Source organism: Gorilla gorilla, chromosome 1, assembly GCF_029281585.2.
Source record: "Gorilla gorilla gorilla isolate KB3781 chromosome 1, NHGRI_mGorGor1-v2.1_pri, whole genome shotgun sequence".
In the NCBI taxonomy this organism is placed as follows: Eukaryota; Metazoa; Chordata; class Mammalia; order Primates; family Hominidae; genus Gorilla; species Gorilla gorilla.
In genome coordinates, this window is record NC_073224.2 from 127783579 (window position 1) to 127805274 (window position 21696).

Below are 21696 nucleotides of genomic sequence, written 5' to 3' on the forward strand. Positions count from 1 at the left end.
TTTAAGACAAAAAAATACTTTCATAATATTTGAATCCCATTAGTTAACTTTTACCCTTAGAAATAACATAGGCTAAAAATGTTAATACAGTTGGCTTGCATTATCCATGGCTTAGCTTTCTGCATTTTCAGTTATTCGCAGTCAACCATGGTCTGAAAATATTAAGATAATTTCAGAAATAAATTCATAATTTTCAAATTATAGGCTCTTCAGAGTAGTGTGATGAAATCTTGTTGCCCTCCTGCCCAGGATGTAAATCATCTCTTTTTTCTGCATATCTGTGCTGTAGACACTACCCATTCATTAGTCACTTTGTAGCCATCTCAGTTATCAGATGGACTGTTGCAGTATCTGAGTGCTTGTGTTCAAGTAGCCCATATTTTATTTAATGCCCCAAAGCACAAGAGTAGTATGCTGGCATATTATTATAATTGTTCTATTTTATTATTGTTGTTCACGTCTTACTATGGCTAATGTATATGTTAAACTTTATCATAGATATATGTATATATATTAAACTTTATCATAGGTATATATGTATGTATAGGGAAAAACAGTATATAGAGGGTTTAGTACTATCTGTAGTTTCAAATAATCCACTGGAGGTCTTGGAATATATCCCTACTGATAAGCGGACACTGCTATAGGCTTGTGGAGGGATTATAAGAGAATTTGGAATGTGTGTTCATCCCTAACTGTAATGCTGAAGTGACAGAAGACAATCATACCATCAAAATATACCTTGCCTCCATTGTCAGATACAATAGCTTGATTGGATAAGGCATTTCTCTTCAATTCCATCAACATTTTTGAGTTGAATATTTAACTTTTAAAGTAAGAGGTCTTAAGCTAACAAAATTGGCAGATACTGTGAACCGATAGTGAAAAATCTGTTTCCTTTTTGTCCTGGGTATACCGCAAGACTATATTTCCTAGCCTCATGTGCAGTTAGATGTAGATGCAAAACTGAATTTTAGAAAGTGGAGTGGATGTATTTGCTATTTTTATATTAAGGTTTCGAGAATTCATAATGTTTTCTCCCAGTTTTTTCTCTTTGTACCAATTGGATATTGATTACAAGCTTGTAAGAGATGGTGGAATCGGCCGGGCACAGTGGCTCACACCTGTAGTCCCAGCACTTTGGTAGGCTGAGGTGGGCAGATCACCTGAGGTCAGGAATTCAAGACCAGTCTGGCCAACATGGTGAAACCCTGTCTGTACTACAAATACAAAAATTAGCCAGGCGTGGTGGCGTGTGCCTGTAATCCCAGCTACTCAGGAGGCTGAGGCAGAAGAATCACTTGAACCCGGGGGGCGGAGGTTGCAGTGAACTGAGATCGTGCCATTGCATTCCAGCCTGGGCGACAGAGCAAGACTCCGTCTCAAAAAAAAAAAGGTGGAATCACAAGGTAGAAGGACCCTGAACTAGTCTACTTTTAATAAGATTTTAGAAAATCAAACCTGAAATCTAATATAATTTAGGAACTTGATAGTCGTTCATCCAAGTTACTAAGATTATATTGTATTTTATAGTAAGATGTCATATATGTTAAGTGCTCAATGAATTTGTGAAAGAGGAAGATAACTTTTATCTTTCATTGTCCAGTAAAGACTTGCTGGAAAATGAAAGTTCAGTAAATAGTGGCTTATTAGTACCCTTGTAAGTCTAGTGTTGAAAATATTTCTTGGTTTTAAACAACCAGTGTGCTGATTTTAGAAAGGGTGTGTTCATTTATTGGGAAGCTAAGAAAAATAACAGACCTGAAACAAAGGAAAAGTCATTCTGAGGCATTATGGTTTAAGAACTGTGTCCTCCAAAGGGAATGAATGATAATATGACTGAGAGTTCACCTGAGGCACAGAAAGCCACGGACATCAACAGATTACAAGTAAAATGCCCCAGAAATTCTAAAATACACTATTGTGATTAGTGCAAAGAAAAATCTGTTCTTTCAATAACTGGCAGCTTAGCTGAAAAGCAAACAAAACAAAACAAAAAAACAGAAACACTAGAATCTTACCAGGGCTGATATCCAGATTTCTGTTAAAAGGAAACTTTGTTCACTCAAAATATTTGAAATGGCCAGTCACAGTGGCTCATACCTGTAATTCCAGTGCTTTGGGAAGCCAAGGCAGGAGGATCGCTTGAGGCCAGGAGTTAGAAACCAGCCTGGGCAAAATAGCAAGACCTGCATCTCTACAAAAAAAAATACTAAAAATTAGCAGGACATGGTGGTGTATGCATGTTGTCCCAGCTGCCTGGGAGGCTGAGGCAGGAGGATCCCTTCACCCAGGGCTGTGATCACACCACTGCACTGCAGTCTGGACAACAGAGTGAGACCTTGTCTCATGTATGTGTGTGTGTGTGTATATATATATAACACACATATATAAAATACAATTTTATATATATAATTGAAAGGAGGGAGGAAGTGAATCAAACTACGGCTGCAACAAAGCCCAGCTGCTCTCAACTGTACATCAGATTGATTCAGTGTCATATTCTGAACCTAACAAAAGGAGCATGCTGTTTTCTGGTGTTAACTATTACTTCTTTTCATACTTAATGTCCTTTTATAAAAAATATACAGCACGCAGTTAAAAATTATAAGACATGCAAAGGAGGAAAAAAGTTTGATCCTTAGAGGAATCAGTCAGTAGAAGCAAATTGAAATTGTCCATATGTTTGCATTATCAGAGGGTGATCATAACAATAACAGTGCCTAAAGATCTAGTAAAGTGGAAAACATACATGAAGAGATAGAGAATTTCAGCAGAAATATGGAAACAACAAAACACAGAAATCTAGAAATGAATATGATCTAAGTACAGAGGAAAAAAAGACAAAGCAATTGAAAATATACAAATGGAAAAGCAAAGAAAAAGGGAGTAAAATTATAGAGTGTGTGAAATTTGAAGGAAAGTGAAATGGCTTACCATCCTTGTAATTGAGTCTCAGAAAGGGAAGATTGAAAGAATGATACACAACAAATATTTGAAGAGATATTTACTAAGAACTTTTTCAAAGTTGATGGAAATTCACACACAAAATCAAGTTGAAAGTGAGTTTTTTTGAAATAAGATTGATAAACACCTGGTAAGACATATACTGGGCTGAATAATATCCCTCCAAAATTCGTGTTCACTTGAAACTTCAGATGTGACCTTATTTCAAAATAGGGTCTTTGCAGATGTAATTAGTTATGACGAAATCATACTAGGTTAGGGTATCCCGAAATTCAATGACTAGTTTCCTTATAAGAAGGCCTTGGCAGAGATACAAAGTCCATGTGAAAATAAAGGCAGACATTGGAGTGATGCCAACTTTAAGCCAAAGATTGCCTGCAACCAGAAGTAAGGAAGAGGCAAAGAAGACCCCTTCTCTAGAGGCTTGAGAGGGAGGCTTGATTTCAGACTTCTAGTCTACACAACTGTGAGAGAATAAATTTCTCTCATTTCAAGCCATCTAGTTTACGATGTTATAGCAGCCTAGGAAACAAACTGATCAAATTAAAAAGAGGAAACACAAATTAATAATGTTTAGAAAGGACATTATAGTCTATTAACATTAAAGATAATTGCATGTTATGAACAGCTTTATGCCAATAATTGAATAACTTAGATGGACAAATGCCTTTTGAAACACACTTGTCGAAAATGATGCAGAATACAAAATATGAAAAAAGCTCCATATTTATTAAAGTGAATTGGTAAACATAAACGTTACCAAAAAGAAAACACCAACTCCTGATTGCTCCAATGGAGAATTACATCAAATGTGTAGGTTAGAGATAATATTAAACTCTACAGAGATTCTTTCAAACATTAGAAAACAAAACAATTTTGAATTTATGAGGCCAGTATAACCCCTGTATTAATCCATTCTTACATTGCTATAAAGAAATAACAGACTGGGCAATTTATAAAGAAAAGGAGTTTAATTGGCTCCTGATGCTGCAGGCTGTACAGGAAGCATAGCGGCTTCTGCTTCTGGGGAAGCTTCAGGAAACTTACAATCCTGGTGGAAGGCGGAGGGGAAACAGTTACATGTTACATGGCTGGAGCAGGAGGAAGAGAGAGAAGGGATGTGCTGCACACTCTTAAACGACCAGATCTCAAGAGAACTCTGTCTCAAGAACAGCACCAAAGGAATGGTGTTAAACCAGTCGTGAAGGATCCACCCCCGTGAACAAGTCACCTCCCACCAGGACCAGCCTCCAACACTGGGGATTACAATTGAACATGAGATTTGGATGGGGACACAAATCCAAACCATATCAATCCCACTACAAAACTTGACAAAATAGTACAATAAAAGAAATTTAAAAATCAGTATTTCATGTGAATATAGATGCAAAAAATACTTAAGATAAAAGGAAATAGAATTTAGCAGTGTAAAAGGTTGTATATATGTTAGGCTTAACCCAGCAATATAATTCACCACATAGCAAAATGAGAAACACCATGTGATTATTGTCAACAGATATAAAAAAGTAATTTGACAATTGATAATATGCATTTCTATATTAATGAATAATTGGAAAATGAAACATAACATATTTACAATAGCATAAAACAGCCATATACTTAGGAACCATTCAGTGACACACATGTAAGACCTGTAAGACCTTTACACTACAAGTTACAAAACACTGATGAGAAGAAATTTAAAATACCTAAATAAATGGAAAGATATGTCACTAAATATACTGGACGACTCAATATTGTTAGGATTTTCAATTTCTGCTTGGTGGTTTATGAATTCATTGTAACCCCAAGCAAAATTCCAACAGTATATTTTAAATAAATTGACAAGTTGTTTCTAAAATCTGGAAATTCAAAGCATTTAGAATAGCCAAAGGAATCTTCAAACAGGTGGAGGACTTACTGTACCTGGTTTCAAGATGTATTATAATGTTGCAGTAAAAGAGATAATATAGTATTAACATAGATAGACAAATAGACCAATAGCACAATAGAGTCCTGAAATAGACAAATGCATATAGTCAATTGATCGTCTTTTTTAAAAACATGACTTGAAATTGGAATTTGTATACATTTCTGGTTGGTAAAGTCATAGAGTCACTCTGAAAAATTGACAGGGTTTTTTTTTTTTTTAAAAAAACTATAAATCTAGAATTACCAAATTAACTGCAATTCCATAGGATATGTTTTTACCTAAGAGAAATGAAAACAGAAATTCACACAAAGACATGTAGCTGAAATTTCATAGCCTTATTCATAATAACCCCAACCTGGACGTAAGTTTTCCAGAAAAGAATAGTGGTTATATACATTGTGCTATATTCATGCAATCAAATGCTAATCAATAAAAGGAAAGAAATAACATGCAAAAACATGGATGTGAGGTGGAGAAAGATGGCTGAATAGAACCCTCTAGCAATTGTTCACCCTGCAGGAATGTCAAACTGAACAACTATCCAAGCAAGAAAGCACCTACATAAGAACGAGAAATGCAAGTGAGGGAGGTCACCAGTACCTCACCAGCAATAATTGAGGTGATGGATCACAGTTTTAGCATAATAATGAGGAAAAATGCATTGAAGAAGGTAGGAAGGATGTTCTTAACATTGCCTGTAACACTGCTTCCCCAGACTCAGGCAGCATAGCAGGAAGAGAGAATCTCTGTGCTTGGGGGAGAGTGACATGAGTGGAACTTTGCATAATAACTCAGTGCTGCCTTGTAATAATGAAACGGCACCAGGCAAAATTCTACCAATGCCCATGGAGGGAGCACTTAAAATAGCCCTGGGCTAGAGGAGAATTCACTACCCCAGTAGCAGGATCCCAAGACTTGGTCTGCTTTGCCACCAACTGACTAAAGTTCCCTGAGGCCCTGGATAAATTTCTCTGACAGCTAGGCCATGTTAACTGCAGTTCTTCAGCAAGCCCTGGTGCTGTACTGCTTTCAGAGGCTGTTTACTTTGGCTTGATTCAGCAAGGGACCAGCTGCAGTGACCATGGGAGTACATGGATCACCCATCCTCCAACTCCAGGAAGTGCAGCACAGGAGAGAGACTCCTGCTTTGGGGAAGGAGAGTGACAGCCCAGCCTCAGTAAAATAAAGCAATGGCAGAAATCCTGAAGCTTCTGATTCCAGACCATTACTCCTGGATGGTGCTTCTACACTCATCTGAGGCCAGAAGAGAATCTACTGCCCTGATGGGACCCAAGTCCCTCCATGCTTCACCTTCCTTTGACTAAATTATCCTTGGGTTTTGAATAAAATTCAGTGGCAATCAGACAGTAGCAGCTGTTGGCCTTGCACAAACCCAGGTACTGTACTGGTCTGGCAGACTGGACCTCGGTCGTTATGCAGTATCAGCTTTGGTGGCCCTGACAGTGCTTGCATTAACCCTCCCCCAACACCAAGAAGCCAGGCCTAGAGAGGGACTCATTTGGCTTGGAGGAAACAGAAGAGAGTAAGGATTTCTCTGGGAACCCAAGGAATTCTCCCTCATTTCTAAATTCATTAGGGCTAGGAGTCTGCAAGTGTCACAGCACACTTAGGTTTAGGGTACCCTCTACTGCTGAAGTGGCTGCAGTTAACAGCCACTTTGAACTCTTGGAGAGCCCTCTGAAAAAGGAGTTATAAGCAAGGTCAGACTGTGAAGAGTGGAATAAATACATAAATCTGCAGTGCATGCGCAGACATTTAGGAATGTCCAAAAGCATCACAGACATCCAGGAAAAGATGGCCTCACCAAATGTACTAAATGAGGCACCAGTGATCAATGCTAGAGTGACAGAGATATGTCACCTTCCGGACTGAGAATTCAATATACATATATATTTTTGGAAACTCAGTAAACTACAATAAAACAGAAGGAAATAAGGATTCTTTCAGAGAACTGTAAAAAAGTTTGAAATAATTATCAAAAACTAAACAAATCTTGGAGCTAAAAATTCAGTTGACCATCAGAAAAATGCCTCTATGTCTCAACAGCAGAATTTATCAAACAGAAGAGAAAATTAATGAGCTCAGGCTATTTAAAAATACACAGAGGAGAGAAAAATGGAAAAAAAAGAAGATGTTTATAAGATGTAGAAAACAGCATCAAAAAGCAAATACAAGTTATTGGTCTTAAAGGGGATATAGAGAAAGCAATTGGGGTAGAAAATTTATTCAGACATAATAGAGAACTTTCCAAACCTAGATAAAGATATGAATCTTCAGATACAAGAAGATCAGAGAACACCAAGAGAATTAAGCCTGAATAAGAATACCACAAAGCATATAGTTAAACTCTGTTTCAGGGACAAAAAAGGGGATCCTAAAAGCAGGAAGAGAAAAGAAGTAAATAATGTATAAGGGAACTCCTATACATCTGGAAGCAGACTTCTCAACAGAAACCTTATCAATCAGGAGGAAGTGGGAAGACATATTTAAAGTGCTGAAGGACAACAAAAAAACTTCCACTGAGAATACTGTATCCAGCAAAGATATCCTTCAATCACAAAGAACTAGACTTCCCAGACAAACAGAAGCTGAAAAATATTTGTCACCACTAGACCTATCTTACAAGACAACCTAAAGATTTTTTTACTCTTGAAAGAAAAGGGCTCTAATGTGCAACAAGAAATCATCTGAAGATGGAAAACTCACTGGTAAATCTAAGCACACAACATTCAGAACACTTTAATGCTGTAATTGTGTATAAGATGCTAGAAAGTTTAGCATGAAAACTAAAACATAAACCTACCAAAAGTAATATTGCCTAAGAAATAGGCAATATAAAAAGATACAGAGACAACAAAAAGTCTAAAAGTAGGGGTAATAAACTTAGAGTTTTTTAGTATTTCCTTGTACTGACCAAAGTTAAGGTGTAATCAGTTTAAAGTAACTTATTATAAAACACTTTTTGTAAGCCTTATAACCACAAAGCAAAAACTCATAATACATTAATATCAAAGCCAAAGAATTAAAATATATTACTTGACAACATCACTTTTACACAGAAAAGATAGTAAGAAAGGAAGAAATGATTTACAAGACAACCAGAAAGCAACAAAACAGCAGGTGTAAATTTTTCCTAATAATGTTAGAATTGAATCTAAAGGGACTAAATTCTCCATTTGAAAGAAATGGAGTGGCTGAATTTTTTTTTTAAAGACCCAGGTATATGCTGCCTGCTAGAAACTCACTCCATCTATAAGGACACACATAGACTGAAAGTGAATGGTTGAAAAAAGATATTTCATGCAATAGGAAATCAAAAATCTCAGAAGTAGCTACTTAGATAAAATAGGCTTCAAGTCAAAAACTAAAAATTAGAGACAACATCAATGTAAGGATAAAGTGGCCAATTTACCAAGAGGAATGAGCAACTGTAAATATATATGCAACCATTATTGGAGTAATTAAACATAGAAAACATATATTAATTGGTTTAAAGGGAGAGGTAGACTGCAGTATAATAAAAGGCGACTGCAGTGTCCCATTTTCAGCAATGTACATGTCATTAGGACAAAAAGAAACAGTAAACTACACTCTAGACCTAATGGAACTAGCAGACATTTATAGAACATTTTTTCTAATAGCTGCAGAATACACATTCTCATCAGCACAAGCAGAATTCTGCAGACTAAACTATATGTTATGACACAAAGCTTAACAAATTTTTAAAAAATCAAACTAATATCAAGTATCTGACCACACTGGAATAAAACTAGAAAGCAATAACAAGAGAAACGTTGGAAACTATACAAATACATCAAAATTAAACATGTTCCTAACAACTAATAGGTCAGTGAAGAAATTTTAAATGAAGTTTAAAAATCTGTTGAGACCAATGATGATGGAAACACAACATACCAAAACTATGAGGATACAGCAGAACAGTACTAAGAAGGAAATTTATAATAATAAATGCCAAATCAATAAAGACTCCAAATAAATAACCTAATGGTATACCTTGAAGAACTAGACAAGCAAGAACAGGCTGGAGTGGAGTGGTATGATCTCGGCTCACTGCAACCTCCACCTCCCGGGTTCAAGCAATTCTGCCTCAGCCTCCTGAGTAGCTAGGATTACAGGCATGTGCCACCATGCCTGGCTAATTTTTGTATTTTTAGTGGAGACAGGGTTTCACTGTCTCCAGGCTGGTCTCAAACTCCTGACCCCAATTGATCACCTCGGCCTCCCAAAGTGCTAGGATTACAGGTGTGAGCCACCATGCCTGGCCCAGTCAATAAAATTGAATATCATATTAACGTCATCAAGGACAAAAACCATAGATCATGTCAATAGAGGCCAAAAAAAAAAAGCATTTGATGTAATTCTACATTCCTTCATGATAAAAACAGCAAACTGGGTAGAGAAGGAACATACTTAAACACAGTAAAGGCCATGTATGAGAAACTCACAGCATGATATTGACAAACGGAAAAATTGGAAGCCTTTTGTTCCAAGATCTGAAACAAGACAAGATACCCACTTTTAACAACTGTATTCAGTATCACACCAGAAATTCTAGCCAGGGTAATTATTGAGGGAGAAGAAAGAAAGGACATCAGAATTAAAAAGGAAGGTCTTAAATTTTCATTATTCACAGATGATGTTATTTTCAGAAAAACAAAGATTCTGACAAAAATCTGTTAGAACTGATAAATTCAATAAAGTTGCAGGATACAAAATCAACATGCATGTCAGTGAATAATGTAATGGCATTTCTATATTTCAATAAAGAACTATCTGAAAAACTAAGGAAGCAGTCCCATTTATAATAGCTCCAAAAAATTAAATACTTTGGAATAAATTTAACCAAGGAGGTTAACAGAATTTACAATGAAAACTATAAAATACTGATGAAAGAGATTGAAGCAGATACCAAAGAAATTGAACGATATCACATGTTCATGCATTAGAAGAATTAATATTGTTAAAATGTTTATACTAACCAAAGTGATCAACAGATTTAATGAAACCAGTGTCATTCTTCATAGTGGGAAAACAATCCTTAAATTTGTATGGACTCACAGAAGACCTGAATAGCCAAAGCAACTGTGAACAAAAGTCACAAAAGTCAGATGTAACAAAGTGACAAAGTCAGATGTATCACATTATGTTACCTCAAAATATACTACAAGGCTATAGTAAACAAAATAGCATAGTACTGGAGCAAAAACAGACACATAAACCAGTAGAATAGAATAGAGAGTCCAGAAATAAATTCATACATTTACAGTCAGCTCTTTTGACAAACAAGCCAAGACCATACATTAGGGAAAGGATGGTGTTTAAACATAAGATACGAAACTACTAGAAGAAAACTGAGCAAATGTTTCAGAACATTTGTCTGAGCAAAGATTTCTTGAGTAAGACCTGACAGGCAACCAAAGCCAAAATTTAAAAATGGGATAACATCAAGCTAAAAAACTGCACAGAAAGAAACAACGTGAATAGACAACCTACAGAATGGAAGGAAATATTTGAAAACTAGTCATCCAAAAAGGGATTAATAACCAGAATATATAAGGATTTTAAATAACTCAATAGCAATAAAAAACAAATATTTCTATATAAAATAGGCAAAAGATTTCAATAGACATTTGTAAAAAGAAAATACAAATTGTCAACAGATACATGAAGAAATGCTCAACATCACTTATAATCAAATCAATTGAAATCAATTTGATTTGACATGCAAATCAAAACCACCATAAGATATCACCTCACCCTAGTTAAATGGCTTTTATCAAAAACAAAATAAATGCTGCCAAGAATATGGAGAAAGAAAATGCTTATACACTGTTGAAAACGTAAATTAGTACAGTCACTATGGAAAATACTATGAAGCTTCCTCAAAATACTGAAAATAGAACTACTATACTATCCAACAATATTACTGGTGGGTGTATATTTGAAAGAAAGGAAATCAGCATACCGAAGAGATACCCACACCACTATGTTAATTGTAGCACTATTCATAATAGCTAAGATATAGAATCAACCTGTGTGTTCCATCAGTGGATGAATGAAGAAAGAAAAGGCAGTATATATACACAATGGGATCTTATTCAGCCTTAAAAAGAAAAATTGTTCTGGCTTGGTGGCTCTTTCCTGTAATCTCAATATTTTGGGAGGCTGAGATGGGAGCATCATTTGACCCCAGGAGCTCAGGACCAACCTGGGCAACACAGTGAGATCCTGTGTCTACAAAAAGTTAATTATTAGTCGGGCATGGTGGCATGTTCCAGTAGTCCTAGCTATTTGGGAGGCTTAAGTGGGAGAATTGTTTGAACCTAGGAGGTCGAAGCTGCAGTGAGCCATGATTAACTCACTTCACCCTAGCCTGTGTGACAACAGTGAGATCTGGTCTTGGAAAAAAAAAAAAAACACACAAAACAAAAATGTTATTTGCAGCAATAGGGATGAGCCTCGATGACGCTAAGTTAAGTGAAATAAGCCAGGCAGAAAGACAAATATTGCATGTTCTCACTCATGTGGGTGCTAAAACAACTGATTTCATGGAGGCAGTGAATAGAACGGTGGTTACCAGAAGCTAGGAGTGGTAGTGGGGAGGGTTGAATGAAGACAGGTCAGTTAATGGGTAGAAAAGAACAATTAAAAGGAATAATTTCTAGTGAAATTATTTGTTGTGAAATATTTCACAACAAGGTGAAATAGTTAACAATAATTTATTGTATACTTTTAAATAACTATAAGAGAAGATTTGGAATGTTCCCAGCACAAAGAAATAAATGTTTTGGGTGGTGGATATCCTAATCACCCAAATTTGATTATAACATATTGTATGCTTATATCAAAAGTATTCATAAGAATTAAACATTAAAAAGTAAAATGAAATTTTAAAAACATGGATGAAATTTTAAAACGTAATGAATGTAGCTAGAAATTATATATATAATTTCATTCCTCTGATATTTTAGAAAAGGCAAAAATATCTGTAATTATACAAGGTAAAACAGTGTTTGTGCCTGGGAATGGGGGAAGTGACTGCAAAGGAAATTTTTGGAGTTATGGCTTGCTTTTACTTCTTGATTGTGATAGTGCTTACATTTTCATATTGTAAGAAAAAATGTAACTCTACTTATGATAGATACTTTTTTTGTGAGTTTTATTTTAATTAGCTTTGTGTTGAAATATAAAAGTCTTTTAGAAGGCATCAAAGAGCAACACAGGTACTGGTGAATCTTGAGGCCAACCTTTACAAATAAACGAAGCCCAAAGAAGTGAGCCTATCATTGATGCGGTTTTTTTCTCAACTTGTGGCAATGCCAGTTTTGAAAGCAGTTGCTAAGAGGATGCAAAACCATGCACCACTTTCAGAAGACTCATGGTACAATTACAAATGTTGAAATGATTGGGAAGGAGATGAGACTTTGGCAAACAAGCCCAACTTTCAGCTGGGATTCCTAACAAGTGTAAGGCTGAAGTGGATGTATATTATTTCTTCACAGAGTATGAATTCCAACTTCAGATATTATTTCTTGAATAAATCAATGTACTCCTGGATTTCTAGTTTCTGTAGCCCATCTGCCTAACAGAAGCATGAGTAAATTATCTCTGGTGGAAGATAAAGTCATCTAGAGTTGATCTATACGTTTTTGCATTTCATCTGATAATAAAATATCTGGCAACCACTTGAGTATATGGGAAAACAAGACTTACCCAAAGAACCATTTTATACCCCAAGGAAACCCAAATAATGGAATTAATAAACATGGATGTTAAAATGAAATAACAAGATTGACAAATACGTTTTGCAGAGAACTGGAGGTCGTACAAAGGATCAAATGGATATTCTAGAAGTAAAATTTGGCAATTAAAATTAAGAAACTAGTGTATCCATTTGAAAACACATTAGAAATAGAGGAAAGAGTAGTAGTAAACTGAAAGATTTGTTGGGGAAAATATTTAGGTGGAGTTGCAGAGAGACAAATAATGATTTTAGATGAAGCATTATAAGAGATGCATTGGATATAATGAGAAATATTTTATTTCTCATTATAATATTTGAAGAATATTTAATTGAATATAAAATTTGAAGAAGTGGAGTGAAGAAGGATGGTGGAGACAGAATAGGGTAAAACAGTACTTAAAGAAATACTGGCTAAAGAATGATACAAGACCAAAGAAAGAAATCCCAAAGTTCAAAAAAATGTTATAAAGTGATGTCAATGAAAGTCAACCATACTGAGTTACAGCATACTAAAATTACTAAAAATCAATGTCAAGGAGAAATTCTTTAAAATAATGGAAGAAGAGATACATTATCATTAAGAGAGGAAAATAAGACTCAAAAGTGATTTCCTAACGGAAATAGCAGAAAGTAGAAGGTAATGAAGGTAGTGATTCATTCAGAGACCTAAAAGAAGATATTGCCAACTTAAATCTGTATGTCAAATATATAGGAAGACATTTTTGGATCTAAAAACTGCAAGGGAGAGGCAGGTCATCATGGCGGACAGGAGGTAGGACTAGATTGCAGCTCTGACTCGGATGGACAGAACAGTGTGCAGAGGCTCACATTGTGAATTTTAGTGCCAGATTGACTGCAAGAATGAACCAGCAATCCTGAGAGGACCCACAGACCCTCTGAAGGAAGCAGACTGCTCCTGCAAGACCCACAAGACACTCCAGATCTTGTGAGTGCCCCAACTGTGGAAGTGGGAAAGGGAGAGTCTCCTCTTCTGAACACACACCCCCACTGGAGAAACTGAAGGTCTGTTTGCAGAAGGTTTCCTACCTTAACCTGGGGGTGAGTCAACTTAGCTGAGCAAAATACAGGGGTAGAGGAAGCAGCAGAAAGGCCCTGGGAGCTTGCCAGGTTCCCAAACAGGCCAGTCCTACCTGGCACCACAGGAATCCATCAGGAGGGTGGCCAGAGGAGTGGGGCGAGGTGGGGAGATAAGCACCATAGGGAGAAGGCAGTTTCCAGCTGAACTTTGTAATAATTTGAATGGATTGAGAAGTTTCCTGGCCAGAACTCAGGGGAAGGGTGTGAATCCAGTATGCAGACTCCACAGGCAGGGGAAGAACCAAGCCCTTTCGCAACAGGGAGGCAGGTAGCCTGGAGCAAGTTCTCAAGCCTGGCTTGCCTACCACCTGGTAACAGACTCGGGGCTGTTAGGGGGTGCATGGTGGGAGTGAGATCCGCCCTTTGGTTTGCATGGAAGCTGGGTGAGGCCTGTGACTGCTGGCCTTCCCCCACTTCCCTGACAACCTGGATGACTCAGCAGAAGCAGCTATAATTCTCCTAGGAAACAACGCCATTGACCTGGGAACCTCACTCCCATCCCCCACAGCAGCTGCAACAAGACCCACCCAAGGAGAGTGTGAGCTCAGACACACCTAGCCCTGCCCCCACTTGATGGTCCTTCCCTGCTTACCCTGGTAGCTGGAGACAAAGGTCATATAACCTTGGGAGTTCTAGGGCCCCACCCACCATGGGTTCCTCTCCATACTACCACAGCTGATGCTCTCTGAAAAGCACCACCTCCTGGCAGGAGGCCAACCAGCACAAAAAGAGAGCATTAGACCACCAAGCTAAGAACCTTCATGGAGTCCATTGCACTCCCTGCCACCTCCACCAGAACAGGCATTGGTATCCATGGCTGAGCGATCCATAGATGGTTCACATCACAGGACTCTGTGCAGAGAACCCCCAGTACCAGCCCAGAGCTGGGTAGACTTGCTGGGTGGCTAGACCCAGAAAAGAGACAATCACTGTACTGCTCACAGGAAGCCACATCCATAGGAAAAGGGGAAGAGTGCTACATCAAGGGAACATCCTGTGGGACAAAAGAAACTGAACAACAGCCTTCAGTCCTGGGCCTTCTCTCTGACAGCCTACCCAAATGAGAAGGAACCAGAAAACCAACAAGCCTTTTTAACACCCCCTCCCAAAATCACGCTAGTTCACCAGCAATTGATCCAAACCAAGAAGAAATCCATGATTTACCTGAAAAAGAATTCAGGAGATTATTAAGCTGATAAGGCACCAGAGAAAGGTGAAGCCCAATGCAATGAAGTCCAAAAAAATGATACAAGAAATGAATGGAGAAATATTCCAGGAAATAGCTTAAAGAATAATCAAAAATTCAGGAAACATTGGACACACTTACAGAAATGCAAAATGCTCTGGAAAGTCTCAGCAATACAATTGAACAAGTAGAAGAAATAAATTCAGAGCTTGAAGACAAGGTCTTCGAATTAACCCAATTCAACAAAGACAAAGAAAGAAGAAAAATTATGAACAAAGCCTCCAAAAAGTCTGGGATTATGTTAAATAAGCAAACCTAAGAATAATCAGTGTTCCTTAGGAAGAATTCTAAAAGCTTGGAAAACATATTTGGGGGAATAATTGAGGAAACCATCCTTGACCTTGCTGGAGATCTAGACATTTAAATATAAGAAGCACAAAGAACACCTGGGAAAATCACCACCTAGGCACATTGTCATCAGATTATCCAAAGTTAAGATGAAGGAAAGAATCTTAAGAGCTGTGAGACAGACACACCACGTAATTTATAAAGGAAAACCTATCAGATTAACAGCAGTTTTCTAAGCAGAAACCCTACAAGCAAGAAGGGATTGGATCTCTACCTTCAGCCTCCTCAAACAAAACAATTATCAGCCAACAATTTTGTATCCAGCGAAACTAAGCATTATATAAGAAGGAAAGATACAGCCTTTTTCATACAATCAAATGCTGAGAGAACTCACCACTACAAAGCCACCACTACAAGAACTGCTAAAAGGAGCTCTAAATCTTGAAACAAATCCTGGAAACTCATCAAAGCAGAAACACCTCTTTAAAGCATAAATCACATGGGACCTATAAAACAAAAATACGAGTTAAAAAGCGAAAACAAGAAACAAAAAAACCAAAGTACACAGGCAACAAATAGCACAATGAATGCAATGGTACCTCACATCTCAATACTAACATTGAATGTAAATGGCCTAAATGCTCCACTTAAAAGGTACAGAACTGCGGAATGGATAAGAACTCACCAACCAACTATCTGCTGCCTTCAGGAGACTTACCTAACACATAGGACTCACATAAACTAAAGGGATGAAAAAAGTATTTCATGCAAAAGGACACCAAAAGTGAGCAGGGGTAGCTATTCTTCTATTAGACAAAACAAACTTTAAAGCAACAGCAGTTAAAAGAGACAAAGAGGGACATTATATAATGGTAAAAGACCTTGTCCAACAGAAAACACCACAATCCTAAACATATATGCACCTAACAGTGGAACTCCCCGATTTATAGAACAATTAATAATAGGAACACTGACAGCACTAGACAGGTCATCAAGACAGAAAGTCAATAAAGAAACAATGGATTTAAACTATACCTTGGAACAAATGGACTAAACAGATATATACAGAACATTTCATCCAACAACCATGGAATATACATTGTATTCAACAGCACATGGAACTTTCTTGAAGATAGACGATATGGTAGATCATAAAACGAGCCTCAATAAATTTAAGACAATTTAAATTATATCAAGCACTCTCTCAGACCACAGTGAAATAAAACTGGAAATCAACTCCAAAAGGAATCTTCAAAACCATGCAAATACATGGAAATTAACCTGCTCCTGAATGAGCATTGGGTGACAAACAAAATCAAGATGGAAATTTAAAAATTCTTGAAACTGAACAACAATAATGACACAATCTATCAAAACCTCTGGGATGCAGCAAAGGTGGTGCTAAGAGGAAAGTTCATAGCCCTAAACAGTGACATCAAAAAGACTGAAAGGAGTACTCAGACACAGGTATGCAGTGTAAGAGCAGCTAGGGGACTGCCTGGCTCAAGTGGTCAAAATGCAGCCCCGAGAGGCTAGTGCTGTTTGCTTTTATTCAGTGGAGGCACAATGCCAAAAACCTGAAGCCAACACAACCTGCAGGTAATTAACATTTATTGTTCCCCTTTCAGGAAATGTCACACACAGGTCATTTCCTGGTCAATATAAGTAAACAAGCTTGATCAGGATAAGTTCCCCTACACTCCATTGTACCTACTCCTTGCCCTCTGCCTCAGGGTCAGAAAACAGCTGCCTTCAGCTATTATCCCCCAAAGCTATGCAGAGCCTTCTGACCTTTCAGAAGTCCTGCTCCTTTTTCTATAGTTTCTCCCACCACTCTGTACCAAATTTCACTTTACCAAAAATATTGAAGTTAGAGAAAAAAGTTAAATGACCACGAAATAACAGAAAAATTCTTAATTTGGTATATTAAGCAAAACAACTGGCACTGTTTCTTAAAAATGTCGATGTCATAGATCATAAACTTACATTTCTGAGTATAATCTTTTAGACCATGGGAGCCCAATGCTCCCACATCAACAACTTAAAAAATAAAAATTTCAAAAATTATGTTTTTAAATAAATTGGAAAGTTGTCAAGACAATGGATTTTGAAACAATTGGAATTCCAGAAAGAGGGTGACCTTGTAATTGCCATTTTGTACCCTGGGGGTTATTCACTGATTCTGGTCATGAACTGATCATGAGGTTTGTCTCACACAAAGGGACTCTATTGAGTAGATGGGACATAAGCAAAACTTTTAACATCACTTGCCTGAGATGGAACAACAGATTGGAAAAGTGAGCTGCTTTACATAGATTCAATATTAGTTAATGATATGTCAAGTGGACAAAAAAGTACAGAATATTTGAACAACTTGTTTCATAAATGCAATACAATTCATACTTGAAAACACTATTTTTTTCCTCCATGTCCTTTGTCATTTCAAGAATGTAATATAAGTAGAATCATAACCTTCCCCAGTGGTGGAGGTGGGGCCTTGTGGGAAGTGTTGGGCCATGGGGGAAGATCCCTTGTGCATGGATTTGTGCCATTGTTGTGGTAGTGGAGGATCTTATTGTTAAAAAGAGCCTGGCACCATTTCTTCACCCTGTCACTCCCTCTCTTGCCCTGTAAAATGTGTGTTTTTCCATCACCATCTACCGTTAGTGGAAGCTTTTTGAGGTCCTGACAGGAAGCAGTTGCTGGTGCTGCACTTGTATAGCCTGCAGAACTGTGAGCCAAATATACCTCTTTATAAATTACCCAGTCTCATGTGTTTCTTCCTGGCAGTCCAAAATGGACTTATGTGGAAAATTGGTCCCAAAGCATGGGACATTATTATAAAGATACCTGAAAATGTGGAAACTGCTTTGGATCTGGGTAATGGACAGAGGTTGGAAGAGTTTGGAGGGCTCAGAAGAAGACAGGAAAACGACAGAAAGTCTAGAATTTCTTAAAGACTGGTTAAATGTAACTACAATGCTAATAGAAATATGGAAAGTGAAGGCCATGCTGATGAGGTCTCAGATGGAAATTAAGAACTTACTGGGAACTGAAATGAAGGTCACCCTTGTTACCCATTAGCCAAGAACTTGGCTGCATTATGTCCATGCTGTAGTAATTTGTGGAAGGTTGAACTTAAGCGTGATGACCAAGGGTAACTGGCAGAAAAAATGTCTAAGCAGTGAAGCATGCAAGAAGTAGTGTGGCTGCTTCTAACAGCCTATGATCAGATCTGGGAGTGAAGGAATGACTTAAAGTTGGAACTTATAATTGAAAGAGAAGCAGAGCATAAAAGTTTGGAAAGTTTGCAGTCTGGCTGTGTGTTAGAGAAGGAAAGAGTATTTTCAGAATCTAAGTGGCTGCAGAGCAATATCTCACTAGAGAGATTTGCATGACTAAAAGGGACCCACATTCTAACATTCAAGACAGTGGGAAAAAGGTCTTGAAGTCATTTCAGAAGTCTTTCAGGCAGCTCCTCCCATCACAGGCCCAGAGGCCTATGAAAAAAGAATGGTTTCAGGGGCCAGGCCTAGCACCCTGCTGCCCTGCACAGCCTCAGGGCACTGCTCCTTGAATCCAGGCCACTCCAGCTCCAGTGATAGCTATACGGCCCCAGATACAGCTTGGGCTGCTGCATCAGAGGGCACACATTTTATGCTTTGGCAGCTTCCATGTGGTGGTATCTGCAGGGGTGCAAAATGCAAGCATGCACAAGAGTGGTGGAGTCTTGGCAGCTTCCACCTAGATTTCAGAGGATGTATCAGAAAGTCTGGATGCCCAGGCAGAAGCCTGCTGCAAGAGAGCCTCTGCTGTGTCTCTACACAGCTTCTCTGTGTGGGGGCTCCAATTCCACATTTCCATTTCCCCAAGGAGTCAGCATACAGAGTACCCACCAGGGCACTGTCTAGTGAAGCTGGGGGAAGAGGATCACTGCCCTTTAGACCTGAGAATGATCCAGCACCGGCAGCTTGCATCCTGAGCCTGGAAAAGCTAAAGGCACTCAACTCCAACCCTGTGGTGACAGCAGCTACAAGGGCTGCACCCTGTAAAGCCACAGGGGCAGAGCTGCCCAAGGCTTTGGGAACTTACGCCTTGCACCAGAGTGCTCTGGATTTGGGACACAGAGTCAAGGATTTTATTAGAGCTTTAATGTTTAGTGTCTGCCCTGCTGGGTTTGGGACTTCTGTGGGGCCTATTGCTAGTTTTATTTGGCCAATTTCTCTCTTTTGGAATGGGAATGTTTACCCAATGCCTGTAGCACCATTGTATCTTGGAAGTAAATAACTGAAATAACTGGTTTTTGACTTTACAGACTCATAGGTGGAAGTAACTTGCCTTGAGTCTCAGATAAGACTGGACTTTGGACTTTGGAGTTGATGCTGGGATGAGTTAAAACTAGGGGACTATTGAGAATAGTCCCCCAGTGTGAATTTGCAGTGTGAAAAAGGCATGAGATTTGGGGAGGCCAGAGGTGGAATGATACAGTTTGGATGTTTGTCCCTTCCAAATCTCATGTTGAAATTTAATCACCATTATTGGAGGTGGGCGCTAGTGGGAGATGTTTTTGTCATGGGGGTGGATCCCTCATGAATGCCTTGGTTCCATCCTTGTGGTAATCTGTGAGTTCTCACTCTATTAGTTACCACAAGACCTGATTGTTAAAAAGAGTATTGCCCAGTAGGGCATGGTTGCTCACACCTGTAATCCCAGCACTTTGGGAGGCCAAGGCAAGCAGATCATGAGGTCAGGAGATCCAGACCATCCTGGCTAACACAGTGAAACCCCATCTCAACTAAAAAAAATACAAAAAATTAGCCAGGCATGGTGGCACATGCCTGTAGTTCCAGCTACTAGGGAGGCTGAGGCAGGAGAATTGCTTCAACCCAGGAGGCAGAGGTTGCACTGAGGCGAGATTGCACCACTGCACTCCAGCCTGGGTGACAGAGTGAGACTCCGTCTCAAAAAATAAATAAATAAAAATAAAAAGCAGACTTGCCCTTCCTCTAAACTCTCTTACTCCCTCACTTGACATGTGACATGCCTGCTCCCCCTTCACCTTTCTTTCTTTCTTTTTTTTTTTGTTAATTATACTTTAAGTTCTAGGGTACATGTGCACAAAGTGCAGGTTTGATACGTAGTTATACATGTACCATGTTGATTTGCTGCAGCATCAACTCATCATTTACATTAGGTATTTCTCCTAATGCTATCCCTCCCCCAGCCCCCCAGCCCCTGAAAGGCCCCGGTGTGTGATGTTCCCTGCTCTGTATCCAAGTGATCTCGTTGTTCAATTCCCACCTATGAGTGACAACATGCAGTGTTTGGTTTTCTGTCCTTGTGATACTTTGCTGAGAATGATGGTTTCCAGCTTCATCCATGTCCCTGCAAAGGACATGAACTCATCCTTTTTTATGGCTGCATAGTATTCCATGGTGTATATGTGCCACATTTTCTTAATCCAGCCTATCATTGCTGCACATTTGGGTTGGTTAAAAGTCTTTGCTATTTTGAGTAGCAGTGCAATAAACATACATGTGCATGTGTCTTTATAGTAGCATTATTTATAAACCTTTGGGTATATACCACGTAACGGGATTGCTGGGTCAAATGGTAATTATAGTTCTAGATCCTTGAGGAATCGCCACACTGTCTTCCACAATGGTTGAACCAATTTACACTCCCACCAACAGTGTAAAACGTTCCTATTTCTCCACATCTTCTCCAGCATCTGTTGTTTCCTGACTTTTTAATGATTGCCATTCTAACTGGTGTGAGATGGTATCTCATTGTGGTTTTGATTTGCATTTCTCTGATGACCAGTGATGATGAGCATTTTTTCACGCGTCTGTTTGCTGCATAGATGTCTTCTTTTGAGAAGTGTCTGTTCATATCCTTTGCCCACTTTTTGTTGGGGTTGTTTGTTTTTTTCTTGTAAATTTGTTTGAGTTCTTTGTAGATTCAGGGCATTAGCCCTTTGTCAGATGGGTAGATGGCAAAAATTTTTTCCTATTCTGTAGGTTGCCTGTTCACTCTGATGGTAGTTTCTTTTGCCATGCAGAAGCTCTTTAGTTTAATTAGATCCCATTTGTCTGTTTTGGCTTCTGTTGCCATTGCTTTTGGTGTTTTACTCATGAAGTCCTTGCCCATTCCTGTGTCCTGAATGGTATTGCCTAGGTTTTCTTCTAGGGTTTTCATGGTTTTAGGTCTAACATTTAAGTCTTTAATCCATCTTGAATTAATTTTTGTATAAGGTGTAAGGAAGGGATCCAGTTTCAGCTTTCTACATATGGCTAGCCAGTTTTCCCAGCACCATTTATTAAATAGGGAATCCTTTCCCCATTTCTTGTTTTTGTCAGGTTTGTCAAAGATCAGATG